The sequence below is a fragment of the Lontra canadensis genome, unplaced genomic scaffold (genome assembly GCF_010015895.1).
Source record: "Lontra canadensis isolate GAN:19392208 unplaced genomic scaffold, GSC_riverotter_1.0 scaffold1, whole genome shotgun sequence".
NCBI lineage: Eukaryota > Metazoa > Chordata > Mammalia > Carnivora > Mustelidae > Lontra > Lontra canadensis.
This window is the reverse complement of record NW_022630995.1, coordinates 121,523,483-121,548,446: the sequence shown is the minus strand read 5'-3', so window position 1 is coordinate 121,548,446 and position 24,964 is coordinate 121,523,483. Positions and strand designations below refer to the sequence as shown.

The 24,964-nt window shown below is 38.2% G+C and overlaps 1 long non-coding RNA gene across 1 annotated transcript; it reads right to left on the bottom strand.

Moving 5' to 3' along the window:
* Positions 1-2,788: 2,788 nt before the first annotated feature.
* LOC116877641 lies at positions 2,789-17,489 on the bottom strand. Its single transcript, XR_004384681.1, has 3 exons — positions 17,477-17,489; positions 15,422-15,495; positions 2,789-2,801 (listed from the first exon to the last, which is right to left on the bottom strand). It is a non-coding gene; the product is annotated as an uncharacterized LOC116877641 (long non-coding RNA).
* Between the last annotated feature and the right edge of the window lie 7,475 nt (positions 17,490-24,964).

The window sequence follows — 24,964 nt, the reverse complement described above, 5'->3', positions numbered from 1 at the left end:
CAGGGGACAAGGCTACTCCCTCTTGTCCCACTCCCTCCCTACTTGCCTACTTGCTGGTAGGGATTGTTTATGGAATTCAGCTAAGTAATCACATACTTAAATAAAATTCCATCGTGTTGTTTATGAACAGGAGGATAACAATGAAGGTGATCAGGACATATTTGCCTAACTGTTCTAGGGATAAGGCACTTTTATACATCTTGTTTTCATAACAATCTGATGAGGTGAGTCTCTTAATTTTATTTCACAGGTCAGTAGTGAAGTTCAGAGAGATAGGATGGAGACAGGGGCCAGCGCTCCCTCCCTAGCTCAGGATGCCTTCATAGGCATATACCTGACCTCAGGTGAGGCACAGAGAAAATGATGGGATTCCAAATCAGCCAACATTGAACAGCCAAACTGCCAGGTATAGAGGAAGGTTCTCATGCATACACTCTATTTAAAGGTGTTGTTCTTATGACTAAAAACATTGGGTTCATCATTTGTAACCATTGTAGTCTCTGGTGCATTTACAAAATATAAACATAACAACACATTCCTAACTTTTTGGTTTCTTAGTTAACATATCTTGTCAATATAGGATGCCTACCCTGTGGGAATCAATAACTCTTAAAATGGTTTGGCAGTTAGGCACCTTAATTTACTACTTCCCTCTCTAGCCTAAATTGAATATTTTTAAATGCTTTCAATTTTGGTGTTATTTATAATTACAAAAACAAAACAAAATAAAAACAAAACAAACAAACAAAAACCTTATAGACAAGCTAAATCCAACCATGGAAGATCCTGCTAGGGTCCATTCTTCCTCCAATATCACTTCTGACACCAAAGGAGGGGTCTTGGTTTTTTTTCACCTCACACTGACCAATTTTCTGACACAAGCTTGGTGTCCTACAATTTAATTCAATTTAATTCTGACACTTAGTGGAGTGCCACTGAGTGACAGATCCCACAGTTTAAGGACATAGTCCCATAAGTCTTCTCCCACTTCAGATACCAGTCATAAGTCCAGGCCATCTTCTTCTCACCTATTGGCTATAAATCAGGGGTTCCCACATCCCACTCCTTGGGCTTGGCAATTTTCTAGAATAGCTCACAGAACTCAGGAAAATTATTTACATACTATTAACAGTTTATTATAAAGGATACAACCCAGGAACAGCCAGAGGGAAGACAGGCACAGGACAAAGTGTGGAGGGGGCAAATGGGTGGAGCACATGAAGTTTCCATGTGACTACGCCCTCTCCAGGTGTATTACCCACCAAGGATCTCCATGTGTTCACCAACTCAGAATCTCACTGAACCCCACAGTTTAAGGGGACTTATGGAGGTTCCATCATATAAGCAAGATGGATTAAATCATTGACCATTGGCAATGAATCCCAGCCCTTCTTTTCTCCCAGGAGGTTAGAGAGGAGGAGGTAAGGTTGAAATTTCCAACCCTCTAATCCTGAGTTGGTCTTTTTGTTGACCATCTCCCATCCCAAACGTAGCTAGGAGCTGTCAGGTACCAGTCATCCCACAGCATGCAAACACTCTCATCATTCCAGAGATAACTTCGAAGCTCTCCAGCAGGAACTGGGGGTGAAGACCAAATATATATCACAATATCACAGGATATTTACATAGTAATTAGGATGAAAATGTACAATGGGACACAAGTACTGGCACTAAAAATTCATATTATAGAAAACTACCTATGAGCATGGGAAAATGGTCATGAATACTAAATAGATAGTAAGCTATCAAGGTTGTAAAATCTGTAAATGTCTATGTGGTACATGCACATGGCAAAAAAAAAAGTCCAGAAGGATATATAACCAGAGGTTACCACAAGGAGCAGTTTTTGTTTGTTTTTTAAAATAATCGTCCTTTTCCGTGTTTCTCCAGTTTTCTACATTGAAGATGTCTGAGTTTTGAATCGGGGGACACTCATTATTATTTTTTTTAAGATTTTACTTATTTATTTGACAGAGAGAGAGAGATCACAAGTAGGTAGAGAGGCAGGCAGAGATAGAGGGGGAAGCAGGCTCCCTGCTGAGCAGAGAGCCCAATGCGGGGCTCAGTCCCAGGAACCTGAGATCATGACCTGAGCCAAAGGCAGAGGCTTAATCCACTGAGCCACCCAGGCGCCCCTCATTATTATTTTTTAAAGATTTTATTTATTTATTTGACAGAGAGAGACACAGCAAGAAAGGGAACACAAGCAGGGGGAGCAGGAGAGGGAGAAGCAGGCTTTCCGCTGAGCAGGGAGCCCGATTCGATGCGGTGCTTGATCCCAGAACCCTGAGATCATGACCTGAGTCGAAGGCAGCCTCTTAGTGACTGAGCCACCCAGGCGCCCCGAGACCCATTCTTAAATAACGAAACCAAAACTTTATTTACTCTTTTAATTAATTTATTTATTTGACAGAGAGAGACACAGCGAGAGAGGGAACACAAACAGGGGGAGTGGGAGAGGGAGAAGCAGGCTTCCCGCTGAGCAGGGAGCCTGATGCAGGGCTTGATCCCAGGACCCCAGGATCATGACCTGAGCCGAAGGCAGATGCTTAAAGACTGAGACACCCAGGTGCCCCCAAAACTGAAACTTAAATCGCACACATCCTTAGGTATGATTTTACAAATCTCCCTTTGGGTACCAGGCAGTTCCCACATTGTCAGAGCCAGCCTGACAGTCTGGGAACATGCTGGCACCCCAGAATGGTGCCCCGATTTCCTCCTGACCAGCCCTTGCAACATGCCACCGCACACTGAAGGATTCTCTTCCCCCAATTTCTTTACCTCATGTTGGAATTCTCCTCCTGCAAAAGAACATACAAAGACCAGTTAAAGCTCCAGTATAGCTAATATATCTATTTTCATTTTCTGTCTTCCTTCTCTGGTAAGATAAACTGTGTATGAGGAAATGAAGGACTAAAGCATTTTAAAAGTATACAAGGAATAAAAAATTACATACTAGTTGTGCTTGTATGTGTGTTGTGAGAGAATGGTTGGGAAGGGGTTGACTTGCATTATCTACAGAATTATCTCAGTTTCCTCTCACTGTGAATGGATCAGATGCTATGTTCTAGTGAGCTAAGTTTAGTTTAGAAGGTCATGGCTTTTATAATAATATGAATGAAGGAAGTGCAATTAACTCTTCTAAGTATCTGTATTTCTCAACTGAATTTTTTATAACTCTTTAAAATGTAACTCATGGGGTGCCTGAGTGGCTCAGTCACTTAAGCATCTGCCTTTTCAGCTCAGGTCCTGATCCTGGGGTCCTGGGATGGAGTTCCACATCGGGCTCCCTGCTCAGTGGGGAGCCTTCTTCTCCCTCTGCCTCTGCCCCTCCCCCTACTTTTGTGTGTTCTCTCTTTCTCTCTCTCTCTGCCAAAGAAATAATAAAAAAAAATCTTAAAAAAAATAAAATGTACATCCTAATATCTGTTGCTTAAACTTAAAATTTAAACAGTTTTAGCAAAATAAGATTCCTTCTCATGGTCTATGAAGCCTACATAGAAGGACTTCTACAGATCTGAAAATCTTTTTAGAAATCATCACCGTCCTTACCTCTAGGTAAGAAAATCTATGGTATGGACTTCTTTTATTTGTTCTCTTGTTTTATGAGGTTGCAGAATTTTCACACTAAATTCATATTTCATTTTGTCTAGGCCCTTAGATGTTAGAAAGAAATGTTTCTGTTGTGGAATTCTGTCTCTATCAAGACTTTACAATGTTCATGGCTCCATGAATTTAGAAATATACACTGTCCCTTTAAAAGAAACATTTTGATCCTTTAAATCCATACCAAGTCTCTTTTTGCCTCTGTCAAAAGCTGGTTAGCCTCCAAGGAACAGCAATTTCATACTGACAGAATACTGTAAAGATCTTTTGCAAAGCTTATTGCAAATATTTTCATCCATTCTCGCCATTCAAAGCTCCACAGAACTCAAAGGTGGCTACAGCCCCATCCTGTAGAGGACCGTGATGGATCCCAGAGACGGGCTGAGAACCAACCAGCAAATCCAAAGCAGCGGGAGCCTACAATTCCACCACCAGCACAAGGTTAAACCTTTCCAAGTGCAACACATCTGTCTTTCCCATTGTTCAGACTGATTCCACGCAGGCTTTGAGAAGACCATGTTCAGTGTAAATGTGATTTAAACTTCCATCTGTGAAAGCAATTCAACAACGCATTCTGGTTTTAAATTCTTGTGCTGAAACAAAAGCAAGTCCCCATCCCATCAGTGAGTTATCAGTTCTTTTTCTCTTCGCTAAAATGCGAAGAAAAGGATCGCTGAAGGAGGGAAAGGGAGCGAACAGTGCTATCAGGTGTCACTCTTCATGTGTGAGTTACAGGGAGCTAAACCTTCCCAAACCAGAAATGCTTTCTGAATTGGAGGGTTGGATACAGTCGGAATCCAGTGTTCTCTCAGCCCTTACTTGGGAAGGTGGGTGCAGAGAGTGAGAGAAGAAATCTTTGGGAGAGAACAATTGTTTTTCTTTTTTATAGAAAATCCAGAAATATTTTTCATTTTTACATATTTTACATAACAAAAATACTAAATGTTAATTGCACATTTGAGCAAAAGAATTATTGAGAAGGAGTAAAAATTATGTAAAATCTTACCACCCAGAGACATGCATAATGAATATTTTGGTCTATTTCTTTCACATTATTCTATAACAGTCTGCCTATCTATGCATCTACTGCTTGGATTCAGTTTGCTTCAACAACTTCAGGTGTGAACAAAATTCTGTTTTCTTTTTTTTTTTTTAATTATTCTTAGATAGGAAAAAAATAAGCACCTTGCTCCTGAACTAACCAATGACTCTGGCATCTCCTCTACTAAATAGTCTTAACTTTCCCTGCAATCTGAGCCATGTAGGAGGACAAAGTGGGTGTGAGTCACGGACACACAGGGTCACAACTGAATACTGTTCCTCCAGTCTGCTGGCCCCATGACCAGCCATGTTGCCACCGTGCCCTGAATGGCTTAGGCTCTCCATACAGCCGACTGTGATCATTCTCAGTGGGGCACCGTGGTTTCCATTCAGGTCTTATGGGTTCAGCTTCTGTAACCTGTTCCAAGATGATGGCATCTGGAATTTTCTGGGCCAGATTCAGCTTTCACTCTGAACCCTTGGGCTCTGATTTGACGTTATGTATTTAGGAATTGGTGATTATTCTATTATTCACATATAATGATTTAGTCAGCCTTTCTCCTCTTATTGGATACTTAGAGCTTTTACTTCTATTTCCCCAATGTTATAAATAATTGTAAAGAAGATTTTGTTCATATGTCTTTGAACACATCTCTGATTACTTTCTAAGGGTGGAATTACTGGGTCAATGTATGTGAACATTTTAAAGCTCTTTTATATATAATATAAAGTTGCATAGTAGACTCTTCCAGTTAAAATCATAATGAGATATCACCTCACACCTGATGAAATGGCTATCTTCACCAAGACAAGAGATGACAAGTGTTGGCAAGGATGAGGCAAAAAGGGAACATTTGTGCATTGTTGGTGGGATTGTAAGTTGGTACACCCATTGTGGAAAGCAATACGGAGGTTCTTCAAAGAATTGAAAAGAGAACTTCCATATGATCCAGCAATTCTCCTTCTGGGTATGTATCCAAAGGAAACAGAATTACTGTCTTTAAAAGATGTCTCTACTCCCGTGTTCACCACAGCATAATTTATAAGAGACTAGACATGGAAACAACCTTAGCATCTTAGTGAAAATGCAATCTTATATATAATGGAATGTTATTTAGCCATAAAAAAAAGAAAATCCTGCCATTTTCAACAACATGGATTAACCTTGAAGATATTAGGCTAAGTGATATAAGTCAGTTAGAGAAAGACAAATACCATACAATTTCACTCATACATGGAGTGTTAAAAAGAAAGAACTGAGCTCATAGATACAGAGAACAGATCCGTGATTGCCAGAGGGATGGGGGCACAGGGAATAGGTGAAATGGATGAAAGTGGCAAAGGTTACAAACTTGCAGTTATAAAATGAAAAAGTCCTAGGGATGTAATGTATAGTGTGGTGAGAATAGTTAACAATACATATTTTTAACTGAATGAAACAATGGCTGATATGGCTAACAGAGTAGAGCCTAAGTTTTCATCACAAGGAGAAAAAAACTGTAACTGAGTGTGGTGATGGATGTTAACTAAACTTATTGTTGTGATCATCTCACAATATATACCTATATCAAATCATTATGTTGTACACCTAAAACTAACACAATGTTATATGCTAATTATATCCCAGTTAAATAGTAGAAGATAATATATCTTATGAACAATATTAGAATAATGATAATATTAGCGACAATGGAAATGGGAAGTAAAATAATTTTTTTTAAAAAGAAGGAACAAATGAGTGAAAAAGAACACACTTGTGAGAGCACAAAAATCAAACACAAAAGCAATGGGGTTTAAGTCCCCACAGGTAGGATTGATGTGACCAAAAGGAGTTGGTAAAAGAAATACTGTAACAGTTATATTTACATTGCTTTATACTTTGTGTTGGTGCTCATCTCATTGAAAAAGACAACTTAACAGGGATTTGACTATAGTAATCTCAAAAAAAAAAAAATCGTCAAGATTTTTATGTAAGAGTGTCCCTCTCACTCAACCTCTTATTAGTAGTATCCAATGTTAGCATAATCAACAAACTTTGCCAACTGAATATTTGAAAATTGGTGTCTTACTGTTTCAATTTGCATTTTTTAATTTCACAGTAAAAAAGAAAAGTCAGTGTTTTTAGTATGGACTATAGGATATCTTTTTTCTGTGACTTCTGTGTCCCTGTGTAAAGGCAGAGTTCTCTCGTGCTCCATATTGTAGGGGATAGACAGGTTATTTGAGGGTCCCAATCAGCACTCTGAAAGATAAAGACATCAAATACCAAATGCCTGGGGGAAGAAGAAATGACACCTATTTTACGTTTCCCTCTATTTGCTGACTAAGCTATTTATTCTGGGTTGCAAAAGGAAGTTGTTTTCAACATTTTTATCTGGGAATTCTGGTTTATCAATTTTTTAACTATTATTGTATTTTCTTCCTAGGTTTGTCTTCTGATAGAAAAAAATATATGGCTAAGAATTAGTCCCAGTACAAGATAATTACTCCCAGTACAAGTACTCCCCATACCGATTCACACAGGGAATCAGAAAATTCAGCTTTTTCCAGTGGTTGCAAATTTACGTCATTTTGCCAAGTGCTATGACCCAAGAAACTAAAACTTTGCCTGGCACCATGAAGATTTGATCCTGGCCTTTCTGTAGATGATCATGTAAAACTGTTCAGAGACATAAAACTCTTCTGGGATCTTACTCTGGGTTTCTGGTCTTACTCATTGACCATTTTGTGGTATTCTTTATTAGAAAAAAAAATGTCAGAGGCCAGTGGAGAGAATTTTAAAAGTAATGAAAAAGCCTGTTTTGTAATAAAAGAAGATTCCCAAACTCTGGGGTATTTTCCTAGATATTGCCAGGTCCAACTGAAAAGCCAATATTCCAGAAAAAAAAACACAAAAGTTCCACCTTTAGAGGGTGTTTTAAATCTTGAGCCTAAGTTTTATTTCATTGTTTTGCTTTTTTGAGGTTTAAGTTTTTCTGAAAGGTAAAATAAAGAGAGGAGTCTTCAGAACCCTGAGAACTTCACACAACCAAAGATGATCACTTTTTTATTGGGGAGATTCATTACTTGGATTTTTCACTTTAAGTTCAACTAGACCTTCCACTTATAAACTTCAAACTTCCAATAGTTTGTTGTTGTTATTTATTGTTACTGTCTCTTCATCTGCCACAAACATTAATACATGGCCCGATTCCAAGCAGCCCCTTGTTAAAGGAACTTAATCAAATGAAAAAAAAAAACAAACCAAAGGATTAAGAATTATAGGGAACCTCTCTAAGAAACATAGAGTCCCAGCATTAGAAACAACATGGAAATAGATCATAGAATCCTGTCAAGTATTCCAAATCTAATTTATGTGGTCAATAATATAATTCTTTCCATCTATGCAAGAAACTTAACCACCACACTCTTGTGACTATATAGTTTGAATACAATTTCTCCTCTAACCATGCTCCCATTAAAATGTAACACATGTCTATAGCAAGCATTAAATCGAAAGACAAAGTACAGGAAATTATTTTCATGTGTTGCCCGTGCTTGAAAAGGAGAGAAAAGAGGAAACTTTGTAATTAATGCTGTCTTAATCCTTCCTGGCTCAGTATGAAGAACCACGCCTATTCTTGACCTCCTCTCTACTCTTCTTGAGAAATGATACGATCTCAATTTATTCCTCCTCTCAAGTAAACCATGAGGTTTGTATTTGCCAAATGGTATCGAAATAGATTTTCTCATATGAAAGTAAAAATGAAGAATATTTATGTGTGTGGTCTTCCCATCAATGTAATTATAACCAGAAACAAAATCTAAAGTGCTACTACAAGTTTTAACTGCCTTCACCAATTTTTCAATAAAAGCAGGAATCTCCTAGAAGAAGATATATATTCTGGAAGGACTGAACATGCTCTAAGAAGGAAGGAAAACACAATTGCCTATAAAACCAGCATGAGCATCAATTTCACCCTCTCAAACATGGTGTGTTAGAGCCCATGCTGTGAACAAGGGCTACATGCTTGGTAGGTGAGAACAGCTCCTCAGCTTGGCCCTGCCATGAAACACAACCTGTCACTGTGACCTCGGGGTCAAGTTCTTGGTCTCATGGGGTTGGGATAACCTAAGATCCTTAACATCATCTCCATTTGGTAGGTCAGCTTCCAATTTATCTAAATGGGAGCTCAGAGGCATTGAGTAACCTTCTTGAGGTATATAGGCATTGTTAGTTTGGGGGGGTTCTATTGTTCATTTGTGAAAAAGGCAAAACTTCCACTTACTGAGACACTCCATGAACTGAAAAAAGATTGGTTTTTGTTCCTCCCATGTACATAATAGAGTTAGATACTCCTCTCATGAGATAAATATTATTGATATATATGAATATATATGAATACTTTAAGTGACCCAGATGCTCCTTTACTTGCAAACTGGCTAGTTTCTGAAAAGTATTCTGAAATTCAGTTGTTTATAAGACCAAAGTAATTTTGTAACAGCAACTGTTATCCCATTTGTTGGCAGTGAACAGAGTCACGATTCTTATGCTCTGGCTCATACCTTTTTTAATAAGCATGAAAATGTGCAAGTTGAAAGTTTATAAAAGGTAGGCATCAATACTATAAATAAATGTATAACCCATGTGCTAGCTTCCTAGGACTGCTGTTACAAATTACCACAAACTGGGTGGCTTAAAACAACAGAAATTTATTCTCTCATAAGTCTGGAGGCTAGAAGTCTAAAATTCAGGTGTTGGCAGGGTTGGTTATTTCTGGAGGTTCTGAGAATCTATTCCATGCCTCTATCCTAACTTCTGGTGGTTGCTGACAAATCTTGGTGTTCCTTGGCTTATAAATCTATGACTCCAATCTCTTCTCATGGTGTCCTCCCTATGTTTCTGGTCACACTGTGTCTAAATATCCTCTGCTTATGAGGACATTAGTCATTGGATTAGAGTCCACCCTAATTCAGTATGACTTTACTGTAACCTGATTACATCTACAAAGACAGTATTTTCAAATAAGGTTGCAGGCACAGATACAGGGGTTAGGATTTTAATATATCTTCATTGGTGACACAATTCAACTCATAACATCTCCCAAACAGGTGTTTCTATTCAATAAATTATCTTTGTGCAGATGAATGAACACATTATGAAAATGTCTTATGTAAGGCACCTGGGTGGCTCAGACAGTTGGGTGGCTGACTCTTGGTTTTGGTTCAGGTCCAGATCTTAGGGTCTTGGTATGGAGCCCCACATGAGGCTCCACACTCAGTGCAAAATCTGCTTAGGACACTCTCTCCCTCTGCCTCTCTCTCAAATAAATAAATCTTTTTAAAAAATAACAAAGAATGCATTACTTATATCTTACACTCTACTGGGAACTTTAAAATATATATCCACTTCATTTAAGAAACATTCATATTTTACTATTGACGTAATAGCTATGGTTTGTGTTCATGTGGATTATTTATGAAGATACATATGTGCCCATTCAGCGCGTGCACACACACACACACACACACACACACACCCTTTTTATATTACAATACTTCTGTCTGAGAGTGTAATGAAGCTTTACTCTGACGCTTCTCTTGTTAGTATTTACACATATATAAGCTGAACATATCTAAAAATGCCCAGTCACCTTTGAACACATTCCACAAATCTGTAACTGTCACTGGAGAAAGACACCCTTCCATTAGTGAGGTTCAGCATGCATCTTAAAAAGTGGAGGTCATCAAACGATGCATTTCAACCAGCACCCTGTTCCCCTTCTCTTTTTTGTTTTTTGAATCCAGCATTCATGGATGTTATAGCTGACTGTTCATATACCCTATTCTTTCTTTAACCTGTACACACACCTAGGTGACATAGGCCAGATAAATGTGGCCACAAATCTGACTTCTAGTCAATGGAGCATGAGCAGAAGAAATGGGTGCCATTCTAGACCTGGCTTAGGAAAATCTCCTACACGTGTTTCCTCCTTCCTTTGGCTTGAATCAGACAAGCAAACATCCTTCAAAGCCTTGTGTTGATGGTGGAGGAGCCACAAGATGAAAGCAGCCTGGGTTTCTGAATCACTGAGTGGTGATCATGAACACCCATCTTGAACCTAGTCCTGTTTGAGTAATCCTCATTATCATGCAACTTGGGAAATGTTTGTTATAACTCCTAATGCTACCTTAATTTAAACACATTTGCTACTACTGGGGGATTGAGCTCACCTATCTCAGGATAGAGGCAGGTGAGAATGACGGAAAAGGAGTGTCATTATTGCTTGGTTGCAGTGATTCTCCACCCTACCAGTGTCATGAAGCCTGTGCAGCTGATCACTAACTGACATGACTTCAATCAAATTGCTGAATTCCTTATGTATGGTACATTGCCATGCATATTTCTCTCTTATTTCAAGTCACAGTCTTCTGTCCCTCACTAAACAGTAAACATGTTAAAGACTTTTGTTTTTTCTCTTATCGCTCTTAGTTCAGAGTCCGGAACTGTTGAAAGGCTCAATATATGTTTATTAATCTTTGGGTGGACTGATTCTTAACAAAGCCAAGGGCAAGTTTTACAAGCTAAACAAGTTTTGATGTACTGGATGACTTTTAAAACCTAGTTTCTAGGCCATAAATGAATAAAAATGTATAGTGTATGTATATTAATAAATATACTTAACGTAAAAACATTTAGAACCATAAATACTACTAAAATCAATTGAACTGTGTGTTGCTTTCTTCATTCAAGGAGATGAAAGAGGTTTTATTGGATTTTTCTTAAAGCATTTTTGAGAGAAGGCAGGACATTTTTAGAAACAAATTTACTTTGAACTAAAAATTTCAATGTGTTTGCTGCCACACCTCTTCTAATTTATCAAATCAGTTAAAGTTAAATTAAAGGGAGGGGAACCCACACTATTTCTCAGGTTTAATCACAGTAAAGAGGCTCACATTACTAAAAAATACCATCTATAAATTATATCTTATTCCTGCATAAATTCTGTTTCACAACTGGGTACTATACTAATGAAAATATAATTCAAGTCCAGGTCAGATTAACCCCAGTTAATTTCAACGACCTAGCTGAGGACCTATAAGCAACATGTAATACTAGGAGACAAATGGAAACGCAAAAAGTAATAGAAGGTGAAGATTTGTCCCTATAGTAGCTGTTGTCTCTTTCTGACCAGCTTTTCTCCATTTTTCTGGTAACACAGCCTACCTGCTTGGTCTGATAAGAGGTCCAAAGATGCACATGAGATCAGTTATGGTACCAGTCTGTCCCCAGACACTGCAGAAGCCAGGGTGACAAATGATGTTCAGATGATCTAAACTGAGCTCTCTCTTGAAATTGTTCCACTTAGGTGGATAGGACAGAACGTTTTTACCTTTCTGGTGGCAGAATTGCTGGGCTAAGGTGAGGGATGTCTTTGCCCATTACACAGAGATTGAACATCTGGAAGTTAGAGAGGATGAGGTCAGTACAGATAAAAAGCCAAGATGCTGAACAGAAATAGAGAAAGGGATAGTCTTTTTTTTTATTATTTTTTATTTTATTTTATTTTTTATAAACATATATATATATTTTTTCCCCCAGGGGTACAGGTCTGTGAATCGCCAGGTTTACACACTTCACAGCACTCACCATAGCACATACCCTCCCGAATGTCCATAACCCCACCCCCCCTCTCCCAGCCCCCCTCCCCCCAGCATCCCTCAGTTTGTTTTGTGAGATTAAGAGTCACTTATGGTTTATCTCCCTCCCAATCCCATCTTGCTTCATTTACTCTTCTCCTACCCACTTAACCCCCCATGTTGCATTTCCTCTCCCTCATATCAGGGAGATCATATGATAATTGTCTTTCTCCGATTGACTTATTTCGCTAAGCATGATACCCTCTAGTTCCATCCATGTCGTCGCAAATGGCAAGATTTCATTTCTTTTGATGGCTGCATAGTATTCCATTGTGTATATATACCACATCTTCTTTATCCATTTGTCTGTTGATGGACATCTAGGTTCTTTCCATAGTTTGGCTATCGTAGACATTGCTGCTATAAACATTCAGGTGCACGTGCCCCTTCGGATCACTACGTTTGTATCTTTAGGGTAAATACCCAGCAGTGCAATTGCTGGGTCATAGGGTAGTTCTATTTTCAACATTTTGAGGAACCTCCATGCTGTTTTCCAGAGTGGTTGCACCAGCTTGCATTCCCACCAACAGTGTAGGAGGGTTCCCCTTTCTCCGCAACCTCGCCAGCATCTGTCATTTCCTGACTTGTTCATTTTAGCCATTCTGACTGGTGTGATGTGGTATCTCATTGTGGTTTTGATTTGTATTTCCCTGATGCCGAGTGATATGGAGCACTTTTTCATGTGTCTGTTGGCCATCTGGATGTCTTCTTTGCAGAAATGTCTGTTCATGTCTTCTGCCCATTTCTTGATTGGATTATTTGTTCTTTGGGTGTTGAGTTTGCTAAGTTCTTTATAGATTCTGGACACTAGCCCTTTATCTGATATGTCGTTTGCAAATATCTTCTCCCATTCTGTCAGTTGTCTTTTGGTTTTGTTAACTGTTTCCTTTGCTGTGCAAAAGGTTTTGATCTTGATAAAATCCCAATAGTTCATTTTTGCCCTTGCTTCCCTTGCCTTTGGCGATGTTCCTAGGAAGATGTTGCTGCGGCTGAGGTCGAAGAGGTTGCTGCCTGTGTTCTCCTCAAGGATTTTGATGGATTCCTTTCTCACATTGAGGTCCTTCATCCATTTTGAGTCTATTTTCGTGTGTGGTGTAAGGAAATGATCCAATTTCATTTTTCTGCATGTGGCTGTCCAATTTTCCCAACACCATTTATTGAAGAGGCTGTCTTTTTTCCATTGGACATTCTTTCCTGCTTTGTCGAAGATTAGTTGACCATAGAGTTGAGGGTCTATTTCTGGGCTCTCTATTCTGTTCCATTAATCTATGTGTCTGTTTTTGGGCCAGTACCGTGCTGTCTTGATGATGACAGCTTTGTAATAAAGCTTGAAGTCCGGAATTGTGATGCCACCAACTTTGGCTTTCTTTTTCAATATTCCTTTGGCTATTCATGGTCTTTTCTGGTTCCATATAAATTTTAGGATTATTTGTTCCATTTCTTTGAAAAAAATGGATGGTACTTTGATAGGAATTGCATTAAATGTGTAGATTGCTTTAGGTAGCATAGACCTTTTCACAATATTTATTCTTCCAATCCAGGAGCATGGAACATTTTTCCATTTCTTTGTGTCTTCCTCAATTTCTTTCATGAGTACTTTATAGTTTTCTGTGAATAGATTCTTAGTCTCTTTGGTTAGGTTTATTCCTAGGTCTCTTATAGTTTTGGGTGCAATTGTAAATGGGATTGACTCCTTAATTTCTCTTTCTTCTGTCTTGTTGTTGGTGTAGAGAAATGCGACTGATTTCTGTGCATTGATTTTATATCCTGACACTTTATTGAATTCCTGTACCAGTTCTAGCAGTTTTGGAGTGGAGTCTTTTGGGTTTTCCACATATAGTATCGTATCATCTGCGAAGAGTGATAGTTTGACTTCTCCTTTGCCGATTTGGATGCCTTTAATTTCTTTTTGTTGTCTGATTGCTGAGGCTAGGACTTCTAGTACTATGTTGAATAGCAGTAGTGATAACGGACATCCCTGCCGTGTTCCTGACCTTAGAGGAAAAGCTTTCAGTTTGAGAAAGGGATAGTCTTGATAGCATTTGGGAATGATATTGAGTCATTCCTGAGGCCAATATAGTCTTTTATTCTTAGTTTGGTTTTGTGAGCCTATAAACTCCCATTATTGAATTAAAGCTGGCTTGTGTTAGATTCTTATTGCTTGAAACCGAAAGATGGTTCCTGTATCAACACCAACAGTAGGGTTGGTGTTTCCTCTCACTCTGGCTTGGTTTTTCCTCTGCCTTCAGTAATTTCCCTTTGCAATTACCCTGGCTCTGTTTTTTCAGTTTTCCAACAAGAGTGTGTACCTTCTACTACATATGCATGATAAATGTTCTGGAAGATTAAGGATAATATATGTTTATATTGTAAAAATCACATAAATGTTTGTATATAATCTACCTAAGACTCTGAACTTGGTACTTCATGGCACCTCATCTCACAACCCACTCCATTTAGCAAGCTAGGAAATGGCTTGCAAAGTAGACTCAGTGGAGTAGTAGGCCACTCCAGGACACAGCTTCATTGTTTTAGTAAAAGAGCATTTGGTTGGCACACAAAACAACTTCTATTCTTCTTGCAATCATCCTGTAAAGACTGGGATTCTGGGAAAGGAATATAATAGGAATAACAAAAATGACATTTTCCGGGATTCATGAGTAATTGAGAGCCTATCAGATGGTGGAAGAGTTATTCACTGAATTTAGAATCAGAAAACCTCAGGAACACGCCTAGCTGTAATAGAAAGAAACGTAACTCCAGTGATCTCAAGCAACTTTAATAACCACTAGTCTAGTTACAACTGATATTGATTGTATCAGTGGCTGAGTCATACTCACAGAGTGATTTGCCGTGGGAATCAGTCACAGGAATACAACCATTTTTTGCCTGTAAATAAATTTTAATTTTTTTATTCCAACATCTTCCTAATTTTTGTGCCACTTGAACTCTTAGTATGTTACAGAGGTGTAGATGATTGTTATTATAGAAGTATACATTTTCTAAACCTCTGTCACTCTACAAAGAGTTTGAGAAGAACCAATAAATCATAAATATACTTACGAATCAGCTCTCCATTAATATTAGTCCTCACCAAAACATTCCACCCAGCTTTACACTGGTGTCTTCTTCTTCTGTTCCCAGTATCCTTCCAGTTGCATCATGACACTGCAAATTTTGCAAACAATGTAGGGCTTTACAAAGGTGAGTAAAGATTTTTTTTTTCTAGAGAAATACTGGAATCACATGGAAAATTATTAGAAAGGAGAAGCTTGCAGGTTTAAATACATTAGCAGTTGAAGACAAAAATCATAAATACAGGGATGCAAGAATAAAATGCTTTGGATATCAAAATAAGATGACATCGGTCCTTGGAAAAACTGATAAAACTCTTGAATACCTTTGAAAAATAATCTGTGTATAACAGTACCCTCTTGTCGTAATGCCATTTGTCACCAAATATGCTTTTTTTATCCCATCTTTGTATGTTATAAAAACTGCAACATAAATAAAATTAAATAATAATCCAAGTTTTGTTTAATAAATGAAAATTATTTTCATAGTTTTAATTTTAAAACTAATCCTCAAAAAAAATCTTAGTTTTCCAATTTACTTGGAAAAGTTGGTGTCAATTGTATCTATTTATTTATTTATTTATTTATTATTTATTTATTTATTTTAGAGAGAGAGAGCATTGTGGGGGGGAAAGTGTGCTGAGAGAGAGGAAGACAGACGATCTTAAGCTCCATGCTCAGCACGAAGCCCATATGGGGCATAAACTCACAATCCTTGAGATCACAACCCTCACATAACTACCTGAGCCAAAATCAAGCTGGACACCTAACTGACTGAGCCACCCAGTCACCCTATTTTGAATGGATTCATTTTAAGTAGACTTTCTTGATTCCAATTTTCTTTTAGTAATAAAGACCTCTGTACCTCTCTGACAGCCCTCAGCAGACTGTTGGTATTTTTATGTTTCTTTTACCTAGATGTGAACTATTTAAAGATAGGTAACGTCTTTAATTATGTTTGGTTCTTCTAATGCCTAACTCAGCACTTTCTCATAATGTCAGGTGAATAAATGAATGGGGAAATGGATGAATATAATAGGCTTTCAGCACCTAACTTGTGAAAGGTCCTGCAATTTCCACTGAAAATGGTTGTCCTGGGTCCTGGTGGTTCAAGTAGTCTATTTCTAGAGGCAGAGACCTGGACTGGATAATCTCTTAAAGTCCTTAAAATGTAGCAATTCCTAAACTATTTGCATTTGCCTTCCTTTGAAAATAGAACTTAGAAGTTCTATTTTAAGTATTTTAAATATAGATACTCATGAACTCATATAAAAAATAGGTTTTAAAGATATCCAAAGGACTTGATCACTCACAAAACTCTATCTTGTCACTAACAAGGACCAACTTTTAGATGGGGAATCAATGAGCACAACTTCCAAGAGCTACAATACATGCTTGAGGATGGCCTAGTGTAGACTCTAGGAGCCAGAGGCATGATAAACTGCTGTCAAAAAGGTCTTGGGACAGTCCAGAAAGTGGCTAGGAGGCTGGCTGGACTTGAAATGGGATTGGCACCAGCAGGGTTCACACACTCAGCCCATAGTTGCCAACAGACCTCTTTGATTCACTGCATGGAAAGTCACCCTACGTGGGGCCCTCTCTGGCTGGCCTGGAACTATATGGCTCAGACTAAACATATTAAATTCATTACAGCAAATTGGTCTTTGGCCCCCGGTGGCTGCAGGGCTACAAGGAGGACAGAAAGCCCTGCTGCTGTCAAGATGTTGGAAATCTGCCGCTGGAGATGCAGATGGAGGTGGGGAGGATTTTACACAGATTCAAAAATGGGAGTCATTATCCAATTAAAATGGATTAATTTAATGGCTTGGAGGATGATAGAATGTGCCTGAGGAGGGATCCACAAAGAGCTTTTGTGAGCTTGAACCAGCACTTTGCAAAAGCTTCCCTGGACATCCATACAGGAGTATACAGTTCTACATGCAGAGCTCTGCATGTGTAGGATTTTAAGTCCACACTCAAGCCAGTTTTAAAAGAATACCCTTCTATCACCTCTCAGCCCTAAAGAAAGGACAGTGAGAAACAACATAATGCAATTCAAGTTGTTGATCACCTACTATGTGTCAGATGCCCTGCGAGGCACAGGACCATGGACAGGTCTTAAAAGTGCTCCAAGACTTGGCCCAGTCTTCTGAAAAGGGTCCAGGGAAGAAGACTGAAGTATCTGGATATCTCTGGTTCAGGTGACCCTTACACCATTGATCCAACGCAAACATTTCTTTGGAGGAGGACAGGAGGCTGTGAACAGAGAAGCTGAGTAACAGACATGGGCACAGTGGAAAAAGCAAAGCATATTCACAAACCTGTGCAACCACCACTGCAATCAATTTCAGATCATTTTCACTGCCCCCAAAAGAAATTCCATGTTGGAGAGGTGATGTCATCCAGATGACAATAGAGGTTGTTCCTGACTTCAGTCCCCCTAACAAGAACACCAGCTAACAACTATCCACAGACACTGTATGATTGTGAAAATCTGATAACCTGGGGTGTGATGCTGAAGCAGCTGTCTGGACCACAGAGGCCAAGTGGGACCATGCTGGAAGGGGAAGAAGAGCAGTTTCACTTTTTCTCTTCCCCCATACTGGTACAGTGCTAGCTGAGAAGGCCATCCCAGTCTATGGTTTCTCCAGAGGGAAAAGAGAACCCAAGATGGACATCCAGCAGCACCCCGCAAGAAATGTGGGATCCAGGAGGCCTACTTAGCGTCTTGCTTTGAAGGAATCACTAGGGGGAATCGCCAGGGCTTGACCACCAGAGATCAAAAAGAGGGGAAGAAAAGCCAGGCTAACAGCAACCAGTGCTCGTATCTTGGCAGGCCATGTTACTGCTGACAACAGTGCCTAAGAAGAGCTCCCAGCCAGTGGCTCTGCCCATCTGTAGAGCTGAGTCAGTGGCTCCATCTGTCCAGAGAGCTTAGTTGGCAGTTTTTTCTGACTTGGGTTCCCAGTCAGTGGGCAACAGCAGTGATGAAGTTTGTGCTATGGTTTTGCCCAGACGGAGAAGCAAGTCTGAAGCATGACCCAATGGCTGAGTGTAACCTCCAGTCCTTCCCTACAAGAAAGCTGGCCAGAGAACCCAGGTGACTGTGGAGCCCATCCTATAGCCTGCCTTGAGCAGTGAACAAGACAGCAGCTTTGCCATCTATCGAGTATAGCCTCTGGCTCCTCATAGCATGGGAGCCTTAATGGTGACCCTGGGCAGCCTCAGAGACCAGCCTATGGTATTCCCTAGCCATGGAATGTAGCCTACAACCCTACACAGCAGCAGATCTCAGCATACAATCCTGCCTAATTACTAAAAACAGCCTATGGTTCCCCTCAGGCAAGGAACTGACTCAGTGATCTCAATCTTGATGTATTGCCTGCAGCCCCACCCTACTGGAGCTCAGACAGAGACTGTGACGTACTGTGGAACACATTCCTCAGTCCCACCCAACTATGGGGTATAGCTGGAAGCATTGCCTGACCAGAAAACCCAGCAACTGACCTTGTCTAACAATAGGACACAGCCAGTGGCCTACTTGATCAGGAAGCCCAGCCTTCAGTCCTACCCAATCACAGAGCACAGCTTAAGGCCCCACCTAACCAGAAGCATTGCAGTACTCAGCCTATAGCCCTAGTCACTCATGGAGCACAGTCAGTGGCACTGTCCTGCCAGGGAAAAAAGACTGCAAACTCATTCAACCAGAGGTGATTACAGAGCCCAGCTAGTGGTCCTCCTAATGACAGAGGCTTCCCCAACCAAGGAGCCAAGCCAGTAGCTCCCACTAGCTCCCTTGAATGCAAAGCCCAGCCAGGGGTCCTACCCAACCTTTGGAGACCAGACAGTAGCATTGCCCCTCTACCTCAGAGTTTAGGCAGTGGCTCTGTACAATTAAAGACCTCAATAGCAAGTCCTGCTCTCCTGAAGACACTACTAGTTGACCCATCTAGTACTCCAAATCAGCTAACTGGTGAAGGTCTTTCCCTGCCGAAGTAAACCCATAAAATATGGAAAAGGAGAAGACCACTTACCAACACAAAGACACAAAGATCATGAAGAAGCAAATGAACATGACACAACAAAAAGAAAACAATAAATCTCCAATGATTGATCCTAAAGAAATAGGTTTATGAACTGCCTGACAGAGAATTTAGAATAATCCTGAAACTTTCTTCTGAAAGCTGAAAACTTTCTTCTGGTTGAAATAGACACTAAATAACAACATGAAAATTTAAAACACACTGGTAAAGGTGAGTCAAATTCAGAATATTCTAATATTGTAATATGGTGATGTGTTAATCAACTCTAGTATAAAGTTTAAAGAACACAGGTATTAAGAATAATGATAGCTACAATAACTTGTTAATGGTTATACAATATAAAAGGAGGTAACTTATGAAATAAACACACAAATGATGGGGGTTAGGGATTAAAGGGTTGAGTGTTTATATACAAGTGTTTATTAACAATGTAACACAGACTGTTCTATCTATAAGATATTTTATGTAAGCCTTATGGTAATGGCAAAGGAAAAATCTACAGTAAAAACACCAAAGACAAGAGAAAGGAATCAAAGCATCCACCACAGAAGATCATCAGCCCTCAAAGAAAGACAGCAAAAGAGGCAGAGTAGAACAAAGGAACTACAAAACAGCTAGAAAACAATAACGTGGCAATAGTAAATCCGTACCTATCAATAATTACTTTAGGGGCACCTGGGTGGCTCAGTGGATTAAAGCCTCTGCCTTCCACTCAGGTCATGATCCCAGGGTCGTCGGATCGAACCCGGCATTGGGCTCTCTGCTCGGCAGGGAGCCTGCTTCCCGCCCCCCGCCTCTGCCTGCCTCTCTGCCTACTTGTAATCTCTGTCTATCAAATAAATAAATAAAATCTTTAAAAAAATAATTACTTTAATGTAAATGGATTAAATTTTCTAATCAAAAGACACAGAATGTTTAAAGAGATTTTTTATTCTTAGCTAAAATTACTTTTAAAAATCCAACAATATGCTCCCTATAATAAATTCACTTTAGCTTTAAGGGTACACAGACTGAAAATGAAAGAAAGGAAAAAGATATTTCAAGCAAATGGTAACCAAAAGAAAGCAAGTTAGCTATACTAGATAGCTATAGCTATACTTATATATAGCTATATATAGCTATCCTTATATAGCCTCTTTTATATCTCTAAAAAGGAGAACTTAAGTTAAAAATGGTCATAGGTAACAAAGAAAATTATTATGTAATGACAAGTGATCAAATCATCAAGAAAGTAAAATAATTTTAATGTATCCAACATTGGATCACCTAAATGTACAAAGTGTGTATTAGCAGAATTTAGTAATAACAATAAAATAATAGTGGTGACTTTAATACCCTACTCTCAACAATGGATAAATCATCCAGATAATCAATAAGGAAACAACATATTTGAACAACACTATTAATCAAGTGGACCTAACATACAAAACATTCTATTGAATAGCAGCAGAATATACATTCTTCTCAAGCACACAGAAAACATTTCCTAGGATAGATCATAGGTTAGGCCTCTAAACAAGTCTCAATAGACTCAAGAAGATAGAAATTATGTCAAGTATATTTTATGACCATAAAATGGTATGAAACCAGAAATCAATAACAGGAGGAAATCTAGAAAAATTACAAATACATGGAAATTAAACACTATACTCTTTCACAAACAAGGGATCAAAGAAGATATCAAAAGAGAAATAAAAAAAATCCTGAGACAAATGAAAATGTAAACAACATAGCAAAACTTATGGGATGCAAGAAAAGCAGTTCTAAGAAAAAAGTTTATAGCTATAAATGCACACATTAAATAAATAAACAACCTAACATTATACCTCCAGAAAGTAAAAAAAGAAAAAGCGGACTCAAACAAAATTAGAAACAAAAGAGGGGACATTACAACTGATACCACAGAAATACAAAGGACCATAAAAGATTACTATGAGCAATTATACGTCAAAGAATTGGACAACTAGAAGAAATGTATACATGTCTAGAAACATATTACCTGCTAAGAGTGAATCATGATGAAATAGAAAATATGAACAAACTAGTAACAAGTAAGGAGATTGATCAGTAATCAAAACTTTCCTAACATAGAAAAGCCCAGGACCAAATGGTTTCACTGGTGAATTCTACCAAACATTTCAAGAAGAATTAACACCAATCTTTCTGAAATCCCACCCCCCCCACCACCAAAATTGAAGAGGAATGTCACACTTCTGAACTTAGTTAACAAGGCCAGTATTACCCTGAAAGCAAAACTAGATAAGGCATTTCAGAGAGAAAATTACAGGACAATATCTCTGAAAAAAATAGATGCTAAAATTCCCAACAAAATACTAGCAAAACAAATGCAGCAATACGTTCAAAAGATCTTACACCATAATCAAGTGAGTTTCACCCCTGGGATTCCAGAATGGTTCAAAATCAACATACAAAAATCAGCTCTATTACAAAACACTAACAATGAACTATCTAAAAAATAAAGAAATTATCCCATTTACAATAGCATTAAAAGCAACAAAATACTTACCAATAAATTTAACCAAGGAGATGAAAGATCTGTACACTGAAAACCATCAGACGTTAATGGAAGAAATTAAAGAAGACACAAATAAATGGAAAGATATCTCATGTCATGGATTGGAAGAATCATTAAAATGTCCATACTATCCAAAGCCATCTACAGATTCAATGCATTGGCATTCTGGTGGAATGTTTTTAAAAAAATAGAAAAAAAATTCCTAAAACTCATATGTAACCATAAAGACCCAGAATAGCCAAAGCGATCTCTTTTTAAGTTTTATTTTAATTCCAGTTGGTTAACATACAGTTTTATATTAGTTTCAAGTGTACAACATAGTATTCAACAGTTCCATATATCACCTGTCTTCATCACAAGTGTATTATTTAATCCCCATCACTCACTGAACCCATCCCCCCATTCCCAAGGGAAAGCAATCTTGAGAAAGAACAAACCTGATTTCAATCTCTATATACGGCTATAGTAATCAAATAAATATGGTACTGGCATAAAAACAGACACACAGAGCCATAGTTCAGAATCAAGAGCCCAGAAATAAACCCATGCATATATGGTCAATTAATATTTGACAAGGAAGCCAAGAATACCTACTGAGGAAAAGATAGTTTCTTCAATAAATGGTGATGGGAAAACTGGATATTTATATGCAAAGTATGAAACTGAAACCTTACCTTATACCACTCACAAAAATTAACTCAGTGGATTAAAGAATTACATGTACAATCTGAAATGACAAAACTATTAGAAGACGACATAGGAAAAATCCTTCATATTAACCTTGGCAATGATTTTTTGGATATGACACCAAAAGCACACATATAGCCAAGTGGGACTGTATGAAACTGAAAGGCTTCTGCATAACAAAAGGAAAAAGCAAACTACAGAGAGGAGACAATATTTACAAACAACATATCTGATAATGGGTTAATATCTAAAATATATAAGGAACTCAACAACTCAACAGTAAAAAAAAACAAACAACCCAATTTAAAAATGGGCAATGGTTCTGAAAAGACACTGTTCCAGGAAAGATATGCAAATGACCAACAGGTATAAAAAAAAAGTGCTCAACATCATTAATCATCTGGAGAATGGAAATCAAAACCTCATTGAGATACCACTTTAATCCTGTTAGAAAAGCTGTTATCAAAAAGATAATAGATAACAAGTGTTGGTGAGAATATGGAGAAAAAATACCTTGTAGACCATTGGTGGGAATGTAAATTGTTACAGCCACTATGAAAAACAGTATGGAGTTTCCTCTAAAAATTAAAAATAAAACACTCAGATGATCCAGCAATTCAACTTCTGAGTATATATTGAAGGAAATTAAATCACTATCTCAAAGATATATCTGCACATCCATGTTCATTGCAGCATGATTTACAATAGTTAAGGCATGGAAAACAGCTAAGTTTCCATGGAAAATGAATGGATAAGGAAAATGTGGACTATTATTTAGCCATAAAAAAAGAAGGAAATCCTGCCATTTTGTGACACATGCATGAAACTTGAGGGTCTTAGGCTAAGAGAACCCACACAGAGAAAGACAAATACTGTATGATTTCACTTACACCTTGATTCTAAAAAAACTAAATTCATAAAAACAGACAGTAAATTGGTTGTTATCAGTGGCAGGTTGGGAGGTTGATGGTCAAAGAATAGAAACTTCTAGTTATAAGATGAATAAGTTCTGGGGATGTGATATATAATGTGGTGAGTATAGTTACAATGTTGTGTTGTACACTTGAAACTTGCTAAGGGAGTAGATCTTAGAAGCTCTTACCAGACACACAATAAATAGTAACTATGCAAGGTGATAGATTTGTTAACCAACTTTATTGTGGTAATCATTACACAATAAATAGGTATTTCAAATCATCACATTGTACTCCTTAAACTTACACAGTGTTATACGTCAATTATATCACAATAAAGCTGGGGAAAACGGAATGTTCCAAGAGTTATCAGACAGGGTATATGGATTAGAATGCCATCTAGATGTGGCCTGAACACAAAGAAATTCTACTGAAATGGAGTGTAAGAATTTAGGTAAAACAAACTCCTTGTCTTTAAGAGTGATGGGAACAGGCCACCATCAAGGTGTTTAAAACCTCACATGTACAGGTTGTTGGACAAGTCCATCTTGAATAATTTCTGTCTTGAATAGTTTCTGTCTCACCAAGCTTCTTGGAGTCCTTCTCAGCCTTTTGAAGGTAGTTCTGTTTAGGAGTAAAATTCTTTGAAGATTTCAATGCTTTACGTGTAACTTTTATTAAATTATGGATAAGTTGTTATCTCTGATGAGGCATTTCATCTAGAATGGGGGATGAGTAAGTCCCAAACTCAAGGGCTGCTGCAAACGTTGGACATGGAAGCTACCTAACACCACACCTATTAAGGTGAATAAACTTTTCCGTAATTTTCCTCTAAAAGGAAATTTTGAATTGTCTTACAGAAAAGCCAAGTAACCAAAAGATTAGTAAAATAGAAATATGAATTCATAAACAAAAAGCAAGATTGCACATATGCTTTTTCAACAGTATAAGCTAAAAAGTTGCCTATAAACTCCCCTGCACCCAAGGCCAAAAGGGCTAATTGTTACATAATTCTCCTGTTGGAAAGGAGGAGTCAAATCAGTGTGTTAAGGAAAAAAAGAATCTGCTACATGTCAGAAGAAATTTCTTACATGCCACTTGGTGCAGAAAGCATTAATGATATAATGAAAAATCCTCCTATCTTTTTTGTATGGCAAATTAAAAAGTGAATGTGATCTGTTTGTTTCCTGTAACAACTTTTGCTACAGGCTGAAAAAAAAAAAAAAACTGTTAAAGCAAAACTTAGGGTAGATAAAGTATTTTGCATGACCAATAGTTTTAGTTGAGCCAAAGTTTGAAGTGAACAGATCCTTAGAAAAGTAATAGACAATTTGACTCTTCATTTTAGAGAGCTCATGTTTTTTCCTCTTTTCCCACAGCATT